We start from the raw sequence: 16,326 nt of genomic DNA on the forward strand, positions 1-16,326 counted from the left end.
ACTTGCTGCTATACAGTGCCCACTTATATTATGTGGTGATCTAAACATCTCTCTAGGACCCCAATTCAACAGCCAGGCACAGCCACACTGTACTGGTCGTAAGCCACAAGTTTTTAAAGCTATCAGTAGACTCTGCGACAGCTTTGGCCTAGGCGACATATGGGAGCTTAAAAACTACCCTGACCCTGGCTACACGTATTATTCCTGCCCTCATAGCAAGTATGTTAGGATTGATTATTTATTTACTACAAATGATCTGGCCATCCACGCCACAATTAATAAAGAACCTAAAATCATCTCCGACCACAACACGCTAACCCTCACAGTCAATATTACAACCGCTAAGAGAGAACACAGAAGCTGGTCCTTTGATAGGAAGTTGCTAGCCAACAATGAATATATTATTCACATCACTAGTTGGGCTCAAGAGTTTTTTGACATAAATAGATACAGTGCTTCTAGGACTGCTGTGTGGGATTGTTTTAATGCAGCTCTAAGAGGTGAAACAACGAGCTACCAAGCTAGAGTAAGGAAGCAATATAGTATGGGGTACCATCAGAAACTGGGTGAATTGGCCAGGGCTGAGGAAGAACATATTGCACGAATAGCACAAGGAGAAAATGGGAAGCTTGCTATGTACCACCTGCTTGTTTAGAAAACCGAGCTTAACTGTGGCTTGACTCAGAAAGCTGCTGAGATGTATAAAACACATCGGAAAGAAGTATATGAGAATGGGGAAAAGGTTGGCAAACAACTCACACTACATACACGCCAGAAAATCTCATATAATGCCATCACAAACATACAATCAAGAGGGCAGACGCTTACACAAGCACCTGATATATTCAACGCTTTCCAACAATATTACCAGACCCTCTATCAGGATGATAATATAACCAATAGGGCAGAATCGGATGTGTTTCTGAGCAAATCTTCTTGATCATCCTGATCATCTCGACGATAACATCAGGGAAGACCTTGAGAAAGAAATCACATTTACAGAAGTTCAGCTTGCCCTGTCCTCGCTGCCCTCTGGGAAAGCTGCGGGCCCGGATAAAATTCCCCATGAATTATATAAAATCCTTAGCCATACTCTAGGGATTCAATGGAGCGGTACTCCTCCTATGTTATGGAGAGAAACAAACATAATTATCTTTCCAAAAAATGGCAAACCTCCTGATCAGTTATCATCCTATCGCCCAATTTCCCTAATCAATTCTGACTCCAAATTATATGCTAAAATAATGGCCATCCAGCTCAGGCGGGTCATCGAACATCTGGTCTCCCCATGGCAGCATGGGTTTATCCCAGGCAAAGGCACGACAGATCACACTCGGAGAGCCATCTCTCTGTTTGATATAATGTCTGCAACGGGAGGCCAGATGTCGATGATTATTCTTGGACGCCGAGAAGGCCTTCGAGCGTGTGTCCTGGAATTGTCTATGGGCAGCGTTGACCCGGTATAATTTCGGTCCCCAAATTTGTCAAATCCATAATGGCTATCTACATTGATCCTAAAGCAAAATTACAAATAATGGGTTCTGAATCTAGCATAATTAAAGTATCCAGCGGCACACGACAATGCTGTCCCTGTTCCCCAATATTATTTGCCCTTTATATAAATCCTTTATTTTTTAAACTTTTAGAAAACCTGCTTTGAAACTAAGGTATTGGCTTATGCCGATGACATTGCGGTATTAACACCTGGCCTCTCCGAGGCAATGTCTGAAATAGAGGTAGTAACACAAGACTACGGCCTTTACTCTGGGTATTGGTTAAATAAAGAAAAAACAATTGTGCTGTGCATGGATAATGTCATCTACAACAACAGTAGAAAAGCTGATAAAGCTACATACCTAGGTGTCAGCATAAGTCCTGATGTCATACAAATCCCGAAACTCAACTATGAGCCCTTACTAAACACTATAAGGAAAGACTTTGACCGGGTAAATAGCTTACATTTATTAATAATCGGCAGAGGAAAGTTTTTAAAGATGAATGTCCTCCCTATGGTGCTTTATCTCTTTCGAGCTATTCCCTTGATTCCTGATGAGAAGTTCTTTAAAGCACTAGAATATTTTATGTCTAAATTTATGTGACAACAGGGCAAAATTAGAAGATCTCTGAAGCTTCTGTCACTTCCTCATAATAGAGGAGGATTAGCAGTCCCAAATATTTTGTTTTACTTCTGGGCTTCATTTCTCCAACAGATGGCCCCGCTTCTTTATTCTAATCCTATTTCAGAAGATCTTGAGGCTGCACCAGTCCCATCCATTTATGAGCTGTCCCTAGGTCAGAAGGCTAAAGATCTCTTTCTGAGGCAAGTGGAGGAAAGCTATTACAAAAAGAATTAATTCAAAGTCATCTCCAACGCTTGGAAAATTTGTCAAGAACAGCTAAATATATGCATATTCCAAAGTTCAAAAGATATACTCCCTTATGGCACTCTAACCTACTCCCCGAGCTAGGAAATGATGCCATCTCAAAGAAATGGGAATCCTTAGGAATTACCTCAGTAGGCGACCTTATGGGGGAGAACCTTGTCACTACTTTTGCAGACCTACAACAAAAATGTCACCTTCCAAATGGGCATTACCTCAAATTTATCCAGACTCATACTATGCTTAAACTTAAGGCCCCCAATATCAACCTGGGGATAATTAAAATTATCGACACCATAGCTAAAAAGAAAACAAGAATAGGTATAATCTATGGCCAACTGCTGGATAAATTACAAGATGATATAGAACATACAGAAACTGCCTGGGCAGACAAACTTGACAACCCAAACGTAGATTTCGATATGAGTTTATATTTATCATCAAGATTACTTATGTCAGCTAGCTTAAAAGCCCAGACTTACAAAACTATATATAATTTGTATTTGACCCCTGCTAAGTTACATGCTTGGGGAAAAAGGGAGAATGATCACTGCCCTAGATGTCTTAACGGCGAATTCTGGGAAGAAGTGTTTGGTCATAAAATACCTGACTCCCTCACTCTGTGTCTGCTCGGTACTGATAATACAGTCAGTCTTAATCGAGATGAAGAGGCAATGCTCTTTATAGGCTCTGCAGTTCCAAGGGTAATACTAGCAGCAAGGTGGAAAGACTCAGATCCACCAAGCTTTCAAATGTGGTTAGCCCGCCTCATTGGTGTCTTCAATCAGGAAAGCACCATTTATGCTACTAGAGGGTTAAAATCCGCTGTGCGTGGCAAGGCAATTTGGCAGCCCATCACTAGCTAGAGGAGAGGGCTTTGCTCAGAGCGATGATGAACTACTTAAATTTGCCTTCTTTTATGAGCAATCTCTGCTGTCATGGGGAGGTGTCTTTTCTTCACCTTTTTATTTATTTATTTATTTTTGGTACGGTAATTTCTGCCTGTTTCCTTTTCTTCTCTTCCATGATATTATTTTCTGTGAATTCTACATTCTTCTTTTTTTTCTTTGTTTTTTCTCTTTACCTCTCCAAAAATGTGAGAACATATTATATATGAATGTGTTTGTTTACTGTGCGGTATTATTGTATTTTGACTCCTGTCTTTACTGGTTCTGACAAATAAAAAAAATAAACAAAATAAAATACTTTATTAGGACAAAAACAATCATCAAAATCAATAGACTTGTGAAAGTGAATATACAAATGTATATTGAAGCCACTGCCCCTCTATCATCAGACCTACTGAAAACAAAATTACAGTCATGTTTTGCCACTATTTCTTTCATATTTCAATAAATGATATTCAAGGGCATCAGTTCCATTCTTAATTTTCTGATATTTTGAGATTAAAGCTGCATTGTAGACATCTGTAGGACCTAGAGAAATTGAATAAGCTGTTGCACCCTGACTGTAGGAAGAAAATATGTCTGACTCCAGGAACCTTTGCAATGGCATCAGGTATTGCTGCTTGTTAGCAAAATATTTGTTTCTGAATCCAGGGACTTCTAGGAACAGCCCAAGGTACTGCAGCCTAATTACAGCAAGACCTTATGACTGACTTTAGGGTCAACTAGTCATGACCTAAGGTACTGCAGCCAGCTAGAATTGTTTTTGTTATAACTTGATTGACCTCTAGTAATGACATATGGTACTGCAGCCTACTGAAGACAATCATTTGAGTCTTTCACCGAGAACTGTGTGTTGATTGGACACATTCTGTTTGCAAACTGCTACCATCAAAGTATTTATTGTCTTTCAGCACATTTGTGTCCTATTTTACTTTTAGTCCTTTTAGGAATTTTGGTCCTTCTTTGAAGTAAGTTGTTCATTTCTGAGGTTTTGGTGTCAGGGGGGTCCCTTAAATCCTATAATTATATGAGTTAGGAGTGTGGGAGATAGTAGTCAATAGGTAGCTAGTCCCTGCAGCTAGTCCACACCTGAGGTGGCCACATCCGGTGGTGTAAGTCACCTTTTCTACCCAGAACCCACTATTTCTGCTCTCCTGATGATGATATAATTCAATTTTAGGTGTACATACCAGGCTTCCCACACTAGAGGTATGGCCAGCATTCCTGGGGATGTACGTCTCCTGCATAGCTAATTTCCGCCTTGTCCAAGTGCAAGCACACCTGAGGAAAGGGGAGGGCTGTTTCCTCCTCAGGAGGTATCCCAGATGCATACCAGAGGAAGTGCAGCCTTTGAAGCTCACCACTCTGATATGCCAATTCACTAGCCAGCTGGAGAGGAGGGAGGTGTGACCTCCTTCCTGTGCAATTCCTGTGATTGAACACGTGGCCTCCTGGAAGGAGGTCAGAATCCTGTTGTAGAGGCATAAGCTGTGGGTAAGCGTGGCTGCTCAGCCAGAGCACAGTAATGCTAGGGAAACCTCTAAGGTGCCCTCTGGGTGCATGCCATGTCACCCAGGGGACAAGAATGGTGTGAGGGACGAGAAGGCATCCCTCATCCAACCCAATGGGCAACACTCTTATAGGGACATGCAGGCTTGCACTAATGTCCACACCTTCAATCTAATGCACCCTGTCTCCTGGGCTGAAGAGGCCTACCTTAGGGGTGCCATACATACATTAAAGGCAGTGTAGGTGACTGTGCCACACATGATGAGGGCACAACATTGTACAAGCAGTTTGCACTGCTCCTGCAGTCTTCAATTGTAGGCCCGCTGTCAGTAGTTTGCATGGGTGACTCTGGGTTGCACAAAACCATGCTGCAGCCCTGGGGACCTCTTTAACATCAATGCCTGGTACCATATTCTATGGACTTATAAGGGGGTAGCTCTTTTGCCAATTTGGGATTACCAAGTCAAGCATAACAGTTTTAGTAGATAGCACAGGCACTGGTGTCTGGGCATCAGACTCCAGTGCACTATCAGAGTCATAACCATCAGCATTTAGAGCACACACTCTGATGGAGGGTGCCCATACAAAAAGGGACACTTTTTATGAAATACAAGTATATTGCAGAGGTGTGTTTGAAGTTGACTTGCCTCTTGGCACAAAATTTCCATCTTTTGACATTGCACATTATGGCACTTAGTGTTTGTGTCTGTTACTGCTCTCAGTGGATGCAGATGCCTATTCTGACAGCACAATATATTGATTCTTTACAGAGTACACTGGATGTAGCTGTGCAGGTTTTGAATTTGGCCCATCGTCCTCACAGGAGCACAAGAGTAGCAAATGCATTTTTGTTCCTGCTGTCACATACAGCCATACCCTCACCAGTTAGAATACTTGGAAGCTTTTACATTTCTTAGGTAGTCAAGTATTGACTTAAATGTGCATGCAGAAAAGTAATGTGCTCCATAATAAATTAGATCCTGGTAACGTCGTTCTGACACTAGATATACCTGATTCTGCCATATTCAGTGTTTGTTTGAGTGAGAAATACAGCAGAGTTTAACATAGGAAAAGGAATCTAATTTCATTCTTATGCTTCTCTTCTGGTGCTCAGCTTAATACTTTCTAGAACATGTGTATGATAGACTAAATTGAGTCAGAATAACATGCAAAAGACCCACCGATTTCCACACTTCCCATATAAAACTAGGAAAGCCATACTCTGAAAGGTATAAAACAGCTTGTTCAGAATTGGGCCCACATTATGATGCCGGTCAGACAAGAGTCCGACCGGCATCGTAGCAGGAATAGGACAGCGCGACAAGGAGTCGGAGGTCTCACCCACCAATTACAATTCGACCATCAGCACAGTGGTCAGAAACATAGCATTTACTATTGAGGCTTGTTCTGCCGGCCAGAAAAGTGCTGCAGCAGAAGGTGCAATAGTAAAGGGTATGTTTACAAACATCCATGCACTATGTGCCAGGCTCCATGTGGGGCCTGGCACAAGGGGTATGATGTTTGGGGGGCACCACATGTGCCCTCCCTGGACCAATAGCAGAGGTCCACAGGTGAAGGGGCCCTGCAAGGGGCCCCCAAAGCCCCACTCCATCTGCCTTTACATGGCAGTCGGGTAGCTATGTAAAGGCAGAGGGAAAAGTGACCGCGTAAACCCTAGGGCGGTGCCTCCGCAGGTTCCACCCCCACTGTAGGGAATTACACTCTGACCGACACTCCAACTGGCTCTCTGAGCCTGTCAAAGCCATCAGTTGGTCCCTCCGCCTACTGCCTCTGACCTCCAGCATCATAATGCAGCGGTCAGGCCATGACCTCAGATGTCAGATGGACTTCCACAGATGGTCTGTCTGTGGCGGTACGTCCAACATCGTAATCGGGCACTTGGTTTGAGACGGTGCTTTACCAATATTTTAGTCTGCGACTTCACTTGGGGTAAATTCACCAAAAGGTTTTACTATGCTGTGCAGCAACCATAGTTGTTACACGATTTTGCATAAAAGTGTGAGATCAAGACAGTGCCATATTTACAAAGGTATGGTGCTGTTGTTCTCTCCACATGTGCTGGTGCACTTTAGGCTAACTTGCGCACACCTGTGCACAGTTAAGCAAAGGTGTGCTTGTGACATCAGGCATAGGCTTTGTACTGGAAGTGAAGTCTTCCAGTAAACCATTCTATCCATAAACATGGGTTAAAACTTTTCTACGTTTTTATGTGTGCTGCAAAGTGCAGCACAAATGCAAATTTGGAAAAAGTTGTAGATAAGAAATCTTTTCGCCAACATTTCACCTATAGGTGCTTAGGTCTGTGCACCTTTTGAGCATATGCAAATTTCTGTTAAAAAGCATGGGTAATTGACACTAGCACAAAACAGCGCATAGAGGTACTTTGCCTTTAGGATTACCTTCCAGAGCAATACAATCCAAATTCAACACTTTGCTTCAGTTTGCGTTGCTTTTGTGACCAAACCTAGTGAATCGTTTTAGTAAATCTGGTCTTTGGTGTGCAGTTAATAGTAGGCCAGTTCAGCAGTATAAATTGTGAAAGCAAATGCTGTAGAGGTAAAGATGAGCAGCTAAGCTGTGGAATCTGGGTGTGGATTTTAATTGGTCACTTCTTACTTAGTAAAAAAAAGTTTGCAAAAAAACCCTCATCACGTCCAGGTATTCTGATCTTATACCCTACACTGCTGTTCCAATGTACCCAGTCCTGGCCTGCATCCTGCAATGCATCCAGCAACAAATCAGTGCACTGGAGTATTTGCAAAACACATGTTTTATTTCAATAGGCCGTACTTTGTATGCTTATACGAGTCGGACAAATAACCTCTGAATCAGAATCAGAAAAAAACAGATACATAATCGTCACCATCAGAGAATCCACTTAATCAAATGAAGTCCTTGAGTTTACCAGAGCTGTAACGAATCGTCCAAATACAAATCAACAGAGGGCAGAATACTCTACACAAGGCTAAGGCTGAGAGCTGCCCCAATAACCCCTCTGTGAGAAATTCATCAATAGAAAAAGAAGCAGAATAAAAGTCGAACAAATGCCATTCATCAGATGATGGATTTTGAGTAGCATAATAATACTAATGTAATGACTGCAAAATCGCCCCTTAGAAGTTATGCGCTTAACAGGTTATATTTTCTGAAGGTAATAAAGGCACACATTTATCAGAAGAATATTGCTCCCAGAACTACTGGAAATTATACAAAACTGGAGGAATGCAGGCTCAGGAGTAACATTAGAAAACACATATTTTCTTTTTTAACAAAAGAGTTGTGAAATAATGGAACTAGAAATAAGAATTGGGAGGTAAACAAGTTTGTTAAAGAAATACTGGCATTAGGCATGAACAGAGTAGTTCAGCATTACTAAGGCTAAAGCTGGAGACCTAGGGACTTATTTGCGAGAAGTGACGCGTCGCTGTGTGAAAACAGCGATGCGTCACTTCTCAGTGCGCCCTGCTTGCGGCATAATGGATGCGTCATATTGACTGTATGACGCATCATTTCGCAAGAAGTTACAGATATGTCAGTTTTTCTAATGTATCTGTAGGCGCAAAAGTGACCCTTTGCTGGGTGGGGTGTGTCTGAAAATAGACACAACTCCAGCAATGTGTTCTTTCATATGGGGCAAGCCCCATGTGAAAGGGCCTGCGTCAGTCTTACGCCTGCCAGGAGGCAGGCGTAAAGTTTTGACGCACTGGCATCCTAAATGTGGCGCAGTGAAATCGATATATTTCATGGGGCCACTTCTAAGAGGCTTTTTGCGGGGGTTGGCCCACCCTGCATACATTATACATGGCACAGGTATAATGTAGTGCAGGGCATTACAAAGTGGCGCATCTGCGTCACTTTGTAAATATGGCACATCGTGGTGCAATTTTTACGCCGTCGGGCATCACCAAAAGTGACGCCCCGGCGGGATAAAAGTGAAACAAGGCCTCATAAATAAGTCCCATAGTTTGTCAAGTGCTGGAAAATCATGCCATCAGATTGGTAGTACCCAGAGATTCCTTATGCTTTCAGTTTCGATGCTTTAATGTTTTATCATCATAGTTACTCTCACTACTCCTTGGAGCATAAAAGATAACAGTTCATTAAAAAAAAGTTTGAATTGGCTAACATTTTTGTTAGGATGCATACTTATTCCAACTGACACGAAAAGGGGTTTCGCATTGAGTGATTAATGAAAAATACTTTTTTATTGGACAATGATGACTAGGAAGAAGGGTCCCTACTTGGACAAAGTTGCAAACCCATGCCAGCTAGAGACCCCCATTTCTAACAGGGAGGAACGCACTGTACTTAACATTGTATGGCACATTTTGTTTGTTTTCCAACGCTGGTGCACCATGTGCTGCCTAGCGCCAATGCAGGTGCCTTGCACCATGGTGCACGTGTGCCTGTGTTGTTTGCAGGATTGTTTTTGCGCAGGAAGGGGAACTACCTGCATAAAAACAATCCCCTGAGACATTTTCCTCTTTCTGTGTGTGCTGCAGAATGCAACATTCATAGAAACAGGAAAAAAAGAGGACAAATAATTGTTTGTCCTTGTCGCGCCTCACCTGGGAGGCGTAGCAGTTTTGGCACTTCAAGGTCTACCACATATGGTAAATCTGGGAATGCATCAAAATCAATGTGTTTTGTGTGGGAATACTCACACTCCAATCGTGGGGTGCCTCCCTGGGGCACAGTAATGCAATGCAGTGATTTGTGCTGCGTTGTGTTACCCTGGATTTATTAAGCCACTGTTAAATCTCATCATCAAGGATTGTGTCGCTATTGCACCCCATTGCGTGGTGCAAAAGCAACAGAACTATGGATAAATATGGCCTCTGAAAGTTCTAAATTATCCCTCTCTGTGTATTATTTGGATGAAGGACTACATTTGAAACACTTTAATTAATGGGTAACAAAGGAGAATACTAGTTATTGTATGTCAGCGTCTACTTTCTTCAAGGGTGATATTTGCAGACTATTTTGCATTCTCTGAATAGTTTATGTATTGCATGGGAAATATTCTGATTTAGCCTGCTGCTGATCTACAAATACACTTTAAAAAAATATCTCGTATATCATATTTTGTTACTGTAAAACACAATATAACCCTCTGTGCTCCATACTATCAATAGACAAAACTCAATTTCTCTCCAACAGGAAGTTTAATCACCATCATGACTTTTTTATTTTTGCCTGAAAACTGTCCAATACAGAAAGAACTCTGAAGCAGGTGCTTTTAAACCTATAAGTTATTTCTAAACACAGTGTCTTTAGGTAAGTGCCCGGTGCTGCCCTAGAGCCAGCCCTGTGCGAACCTAGTCAAAATGCAGAAGATGTATTCATTTTGGAGACCTACACTTTTCATATGGCTGCAGCACATTACTTGGGTACTCCCATAAGCTCTGATTGCTGCAAGGAATCTGGCAGCATCTTAACCCATTACTCTCTCCAAGTGTATATAGCGAGCAAAGGCTATTTTATAATCCAGAGAGTTCAAAGCCACCGGCAAATCATACATATATATTGACTGCCCTTATTCAGTGCTCTCTGGAAATTGTGTGTAACAAAAGAAATATGTTTCATTGCTATGAGAGGTCTTTAACCTCAAGAGCAATGTTCTGTAAAACAGTAGGGGACATGAGGAGGAGGCTGGAAGAGCTGGTGAAATGTTGTCATCACAAGGTTGCATTAGATAGCAGTCCAAACTCATCTTTTTTCTTATAAAGTGACAATCTTTTAAATCTTCACTGAACAAGTGTCAGCTAGTGTACAATGTAAGACAATGATGTTCTTTAGAATCTGCCATTAATTCTAGCAAGTCCTATGGTTATTATTAGCTCAGCTAAAGAGGGTTCAATGTTGAAGATAGTAAGCTCAGGTTTGACCACAAGTAAGTGATCCCTAAATGGATTCTGCATATTATTTCAGAATTCTTTAAATATATGTTATTTGTATTTTTATAGTGCACTTGTTACCCGTGGCGTTATCCAGGCGCTATGCAGCCAGTGTGTGAGGTCGGCCCTTGAGGGCTTACTCGAAGAGCAAAGTCAAGAAGAGAGGAGGAGGATATGATGTGTTGTGGGAGGCCGTTCCGGGCTTTAGGATCCAGGTCTGAGAAGGATTGACCCACTTTATCTATTTTGTGTGCGCTTGGGTGCTTGCTAGTGATAGACCGGCAGAGTGAAGATGTCTGGAAGGTTGGCAAAAATGAATATGGCTGTTCAGGTAGGCAGTTCATGTATTGTAGAGTGCTTTCTAGGTTTGAATAAGGAGTTCGAAGTGCGCACCCATGTGTATCGGGAGTCAGTGGAGTTTCTGAAGATGTGGTTTGATATGAGCTCATCCCGGGAGGTTGAGGACTTGTCTGTCCGCAGTGTTTTAACCAGTCTTCAGTCTTCTTGTGAGCTAGTTGGTTATCCCTGCGAATCGGCTGTTCCCATAGTCTAGACTGCTTGTGATGAGGGCTAGAGGGATTTTTTTATGGTTGGTCTTTGTTAGCCACTTGAAGATTTTCTTAAGCATCCTTAGGATATTGAAGCAGGACGCGAGTACAGCATTGACTAGAGTGGCCATGTTATGTCACAGTTTCTTGTAGAGCACATGGCTACCCAGACACTGTATTCCCTGGGCTAACAGGGTTCGTGAGGGTGAGGGTGAAAGCGCACTGATTAGGCAAAAAGGTGAGTCTTCAGATGCTTCCTGAAACTTATCGAGTTGCAGTTGGTTCTGAGGTGAATAAAAGGGAGTTCCAGAGCTTTGATTCTAAATTGGGAAATTACCACCTTCACTTCTTGCTCTTTTAAATCTGGGGATAGCCACGAGGGAGAGATTGCTGGATCTTAGCTCTCTTGCATTGTTATATGTGTAATAAGATGATTAAGGGTATGGAGGCCTTGACTATGGTTTACATTATGCATAATGCGTAAGGCTTTAAATTGAATTATTTTGCTCACCAGCAGCCAACAGAGGCTTACCAGAGCCAAGCATGCAGATTACGTTTTTTTGAACACCCAGCAATACTCAGGTTGCAGCATTTTAAATAACTTTCAGCTTCCTGATGACTATATGCAGTGCTGCCTAGGTAAAGAGAATTTCCATAATCTAGATTTGAAAGTACAAGGCCTTGCACGACTATGTTCTGGCTTTCCATAGGGAGCCATTTGATCATCTTTTTGAGAGTGATTATTAGACAGAAGAATATGCCTGCCACTTTTTTTGCCTGGGATGCCATGGTAAAATCATTAGCCATAAAAGTCCTAGGCTCTTAACTTCTGATTTGTGGGAAGGGTGTTCACCCTGGCATGAGGGAAAGAGGAGATGGTCCCAGAGTGATGAGATGTTTCCATTTGTGTGCCCAGATTCTCCCTCCCAGGCTTCCAGTGATGGACCATCCAAATACTCCTAAGCTCCCTATTGTGTGTGCCTGTGTAGGAGGAATACACATAGCTTGTCTGTCAGCTACACTGAGTCAAAAGACCCCGCTACAGGCTGCAGGCACTAAATGGCCAAAGGAAGAAAATGCCAAATTTCTAAATGTGACATTTTCAGAATTATAATTTAAAATCTGTCTTCACCATAAACTGGATTTTAAATTGTGATACCAGTGACACAAAACATGAACTAGACACCCATTCCCATTTAGAAATTGCACTTACAGAATGTAATACACTATCTCTAATATTATCCTATTGGAGAGGTATGCCTTGCAGTAGTGAAAAACAAATGTAATTGTTTTTCACTACCATGACATGTAAAACTTAAAAGTACATGTCCAACCTTTTAAATACATTGTACGCTGCCCTGTGGACTGTCCAGGACCTACCGTACGGGTAACTTATATGTATTAAAAAGGAATGTTTGGGCCTGGCGAAAGGTTTATTTTGCCAGGTCGAAGTGGCAGTTTAAAGCTGCACACATACAGGCTGCAATGGTAGGTCTGAGACATGTTTAAGGGGCTACTTAAGTGTGCGGCACAAACAGTGCTGCAGACCCACTAGAAGCATTGAATTTATTGGGAATAGGCACATGGAATGTGACCTTACTAGGGACTTATAAGTAAATTAAATAGACTAATTGAGTATAAGCCAATGTTACCATGTTTAGAGGAGAGAGCACAAGCACTTTAGCTCTGTTGAGCAAAAACAAGGTCAGAAAAAAATGGAGGAGGGAGGCAAAATGTTTGGGAGAAGACCACACAAAAGCTGACAGGTCTAACATGTGCTATATAAAAAAACACAAAATATTACAAAACTCTTATCTTTGATAACATTTATATGCCAAATGGTTACATACAATGTGGAAAAAGCTTAACATTTAACATTTTTGGAATAGTGTGCAACAATTCAGAAGTATTTTGCAGCATGTGGTTATGGTAGTATTGCTGCAATATAGATTACTCCAAATACTTTTTTCTGTGATTTAGACATGGAGAATTCCACAGTGACATGATCACAGACGTACTGCTAAAGAATCTTACAGCAGGAGTTGGGATTGTCTGAAGTAAACAGCTCAAGGAAGCAGTCTGTCAAAGACCCAATGGTCTCCTAATTGTGTCACCAAATAGTCCCTTTTAAGGTATTGTTACAGACAGCTTTAGTTGTCTTCTGCAGACTTATCACTTCGAATACTTTCATGTGTACTTAATATCAACTTTAGGTAAGTCCCCCGCTCATGATTGGATGATTCTGCTTTTTATCTTATGTCACTGATGCTGATTGTTTGAAGGCATTCCCCCATGTTTGTTCAGTTCAAAAGCATATCACAGTCACAGTGTTTTGAATGGATGAGCTGTAGTCTTTCAATACTAACAATATGAAGGAACTCGTTGTTGCCTGGCATCAGCAGCAGCTTTTGTTTAGCCATTATTCCCACAACCTGCATTTTGCCTGACAGAAAGAAATGACCTAAAATGACCTTGAATGAAATTAGAACTATTTTAAAGACAAGAGTCATCAAAACCCAGCATTCAAATACTTAATTAGATGGCGTCAGTGTGAGGACAAGATGGCGTCAGTGTGAGCAGACGTGGCAGCAACTGCTCCGTGAGTCCTGGTCGGCACTCTGGATTTACTCCCGATTCTCCCGATGTGATGTAGTAGCAGATATCGGGTCAAGACTGCTCGCTATTGGTTATGTGGTGTACAGCCGATGGAGCTGATGGAGCCGATGGGGTACCGATTTTTCAAAGACTAAGGGTCTAGGAGTCTGAGTGCCACAGCGGAGTCACAGCAGATGGAGGGCTTGCTGAAGGGCCTGCACAGTACTTGTACGAGGAGTAACGGGAGCGGCAGTCAGCCTGGGACCACAACGAGCTGTTCTGCGGGGGAAAAGTGAAATGTGGAAAGACTGAAGTTTTCTCTCTGGGTTCTTTTTCACTCGGAGCTCTGCGCTGAGGAAGGTATAAATCCACGACTGTTGACCCCGGACCCGGGCCCGATCGAGCAGCCAGTGAGGCTTGAAGCAACGGAGAGTAACTGTGAGTAGCTGTGACTAACTGTGAGCACTGTGATCGCTGTGATTTCAGCATCGGCATCTAGCATCTCGCAACCCGCATCCTGCTGCATCCCGCTCTTCCCTGCCCTTTAGCGATTCAGCTATTCAGCCCAGTTGAGCTCGATTCCCAGCTTGTCTCCCTGGCACCCCGGCATCCCCGGCATCCCCGTGCATCAGCAACCATTTTGCGCTCCCTCCACACTGGTCACTGCCACTCACCTCCGATCAACCGGTCAAAAAGAAGTGTCAAACTGCAATCGGGAAACGGTAAATGGCAACAGCAAGTATTACAGCGATGCTCAGCCGACGCTCAGCCGACGTTCAGCCGACACTTAGGCTGATCTGCGGCTCATTTTCCTCCGGTTGATTCTGCCTGGCGCTCAAAATCAAGCACTCGACAGGCTCACCTCCAGGCCAGACTCACAAGCGTCATCTGCCTACTCAAGAGCTTGTTGAATAAAAGGGGCGCCTAATGCTTTCAAAGGAGTTCAAACAAAATCCTGAAGAACCGCTAGAGAGTGGGCCCTGATCAGACTTTACAGACTTTACAGACCACACAAATCAGCAGCCAGGTCTGGTGATCGGATGGTGACGGAGGAGAATAATAATCTGAGATTAGCGAATACACGCTGAGATTAGAGAGATACTCTGAACAAAAAAAATAATAAAATAAACACGGGCATAAAATCGCTGGGGGAAAAAAAGGGACACTCGTGAGAGGCAGGTGACAGGGTCATTGTGAAAGCTGGGGGGGGGCAGCAAGGGCACCAACAACGGGCACTTGGGTGTCTTTCTCCGTAACGATTAAACCACGGGCGACCTGGACTAAAGCCTATGCTATACCAGCTAAAGCTAAAGCCCGACCAATATCTAGCTACTGCTGCTGTTGGCGAAAGCTGAATGAAAGAATCGCCATAAGAGGGCAGGCTGTTCAAGACTTACAAACATACATTATAATTACCAGATCGGCATAAGCGGCATCAGTGGCATCAGTGGCATCAGTAGCAACAGTGGTATTAAGGGGTCCAAAATTCTTTCAACTGCCCATCATAGCCGTAACACCAACTGCAACATTCCCATCGACAACACAAAGACGGACTCAAACACAGCTGAGCGGGCAACCTCCAGGCAAGGTCTTGGTTCAGCTACAGATTCAGAGTCAGACATACAGCATGGCTGATCCCGCGGGGGCTGGAGGACAATCACCTGAGCAAATAACTGAACAGATAACCGAATCAACTATACATAAAATGGACACGGAAGCGCCCGTAGAATCTCCAAAAGTAGCCTCAAAGAAACAAAACTCTAACAATGTCCAGAAAGCAAAGGACTTACAGCAACGACCAGAAACTAGAGGGTCCAAGGCCAAAGAAAACCACGAGTAGAAAAACAACGGCAGCAGTATTGACAAACCTAAAGGCAAGGACAAAAATAAAAATAAAAACACGGAGAAAAACACAGACAAGACCTCGGATAAGAAGCTGGAAAAGGACATGGACAAGGATAAAGACAAGGATAAAATGAAAGGCAAAGAGAAGGCAAATGAAAAGGACAAAGTAATTGCTACCGAAGAATACGATAATGACAACGATAATTTAGAGCTATTGGCCAAAAAGGCGAAGAGACTACAGACTATTAAAAACCTGAAAGCGGCTGCAAAAATCACGGGACAACAGGTAGATTCTTAGCCACGGATCTCGAACATATTTATCCCAATATCCAAGGAAGGGCAGAACAAATCAGCAAAAAATGTAAAAGAGAAAGAGATCGAAAGCGCTACCTCACCTACAATCACACCTGAGGAAAGCGAATTCCTGTCTATACTCCCAATTGAACCCCCGAGACCCGAACACTCTTCTTTCATGGCACAAACATCCTCTCCGGGCAAAAAACTACTTCTAGAGTCCAAAGTATCTGCCAAAGAGTCTGACTCGGACATATATAAGACAGCAGTATCTATCTCCAGCGTGACAAGTGACTCAAGTGAGGCAGGGAGGAAGGTGACCTAGGGG

This window comes from Lissotriton vulgaris, chromosome 3_1, assembly GCF_964263255.1.
Source record: "Lissotriton vulgaris chromosome 3_1, aLisVul1.2, whole genome shotgun sequence".
NCBI classification, from domain to species: domain Eukaryota; kingdom Metazoa; phylum Chordata; class Amphibia; order Caudata; family Salamandridae; genus Lissotriton; species Lissotriton vulgaris.